Raw genomic sequence first — 2,196 nt, 5'->3', positions numbered from 1 at the left:
ATTCCTTGGCTTTGGTCAGGTGACCATCTCTAGTTGAATCCACTATGGGTGTGGTAGTGGAGGTCCCTAAATTCCCAGCACTTTCCTCAGAAGAGACTGTAGATGAAGCAGACAAATTGATTAACAAGTCTACCCCATGAAAGGTACAATAGTTCTATATTTCACAGCTCTGTCAAGTTTCGCAATTCTCACATTTACCATCAGTGTTGCCAGTGTTTTATTTTGCTTAGAAAGATCACATTAAACAAACAAGCCAAACACATACACACACACCCGCAAAATAGTGATCACCATTTAGTATCATTACCATTTCATAAATGACAAGATACTCTTTGTAATCTCTAAACTGAAGCGAGAAAATAATCTCAGGACAAAGAGCAACCTTTCTCGGGATGGACAATTGGCCATCTAAACAACAGGGACATGTGCACCAGTTCACAGACTAATATTTGGAATTCATGACAGAGGATAAAGCCATCCTACTCCTGTGAGTACACTCTCTCTCCCCCCCAGGTTAGCTTGCTGTTGTTAAGTACCATAGAATCTGTTCCAATTCAGAGCCACCCTGTATAGGGTTTCTGAAGAGTGGCTGGTGGATTTGAACCTACCACCTTGTGGTTAACTGTCCAGTGCTTATCCTACAGCCTCACACCATGTTAGTGTGTTGTTGTTGTTGTTACGTGCTATGGAGCCAGTTCTGACTCATAGCGACCCTGTACAGGGTTTCCAAGGCTGTAAATCTTTATGGGAGCAGAGAGTCTCATCTTTCTCCTGCGGAACAGCTGGTAGTTTTGAACTGCTGACCTTGAGGTTAGCAGTCCAATTTGTAACCACTGGGAGTCCTGGTGTGGCGCTGTGGGTTAATGCGCCAGACTGCAAAGCCGTTTGAACTGCAAGGTCGGTGGTTCAAGCTCACCAGCTGCTCTTTGGAAACCCTATACAGGGTCGCTCTGGGTCAGAATCGACTCGACGGCACTTGACAACAACAACAACAATACTATCAGAGCTCCTTATGTTAGCCTACAGAAGGGAAATATTAGGATGCAATCCCAGGTCAGTGGCCTTCATGGTTGGGGCAGAGAGAGACCTGATCCCAGTTAACGCTATGTTCCATCCCCTGATATCTAATCTGGGTGGGAGGTCAGCATTGGGATAGAATGGCCCCTGGGCTTCTGGGACTAGGCTTATCCCCAGAAAATGCATTAGACCCTCTAACGTCATTCCCATCTCAGTCCTTTAGGTCCAACTCTGGTAGGACTTCTTGTCCTGATCTCTTGGTCCTGTGCAAGGCAGCTCTTTCCTATCCTCTCAGGTTTGGGAGCAAATATTTGGTGACTGCTCCACAGATCCTGAATGGACACTGTTGGTGCACTCCTTGGTTTGTTTACCATTTCTGGGTGCTTTTGTTTCACAGCTCACTCTGGAAGACTTTCTTCAAAGGAGTGTCCTTGGGCTAGTGGAGCCACTCGCCTACACAGCAGAAACCTAGAAGTGCCTGGAAGCTTTTGTCCTCCAGGGTAGCCCTTGGCCAAAGACTGGCTGGTTGAAGCATCTGAACACACAGCTCACTTGTCTCCAGAGGCAAACTTTGAAGTGTCATTTGCATTCCCAGCTCCCTTGAGATCAGGCTGAGGTGATGACTGCCCGTGGAATTACACCTTTGGTTGGTGTGTTTTCCTTTCTGTCTTCTTTCCACTCACCCTTCTCAAAGCACTTCCTTAATAAACTGCTTGCACAGGAATTCTTGTCTTAGGATCTGCTTCTAAGACACTTGCCCCATGACACGAATCTGAACTCTAACATCCAGAGGTGAAGCTGAGTGAGTGTCAATTCTTTCTCCAGTTCATGCTCAGGAGGGCCTGCATCCACCAACCCCCTCTGTACACCCTAAATCAATGAGGCTTCAACTTTTCAGGTAGTTTTTATGCTTCAACCAGGAGGTACTACCCAGTTTATATTTTACATCTTTAAAATTATTTTTAATTTTACATACAATTTTTATTTTACCTACTGCGAGGGGATTTTGTTTGTTTTCTTCTTTATTAAAAATTTTTTTGTGTGAATTATGTGATAGTTTACATGGGAGAACATTAGCTTTACATTCATCCAATCGTATATCTTTTCATTGCCATGGTTACATGCATCATCAACAAACCAAAGGGTACACCCTGCAAGCCTAGCCCCGCCCCCGCCCCC

Source organism: Chrysochloris asiatica, unplaced genomic scaffold, assembly GCF_000296735.1.
Source record: "Chrysochloris asiatica unplaced genomic scaffold, ChrAsi1.0 scaffold00039, whole genome shotgun sequence".
Classification (NCBI taxonomy): Eukaryota; Metazoa; Chordata; class Mammalia; order Afrosoricida; family Chrysochloridae; genus Chrysochloris; species Chrysochloris asiatica.
Note: the sequence above shows the minus strand (reverse complement) of the source record.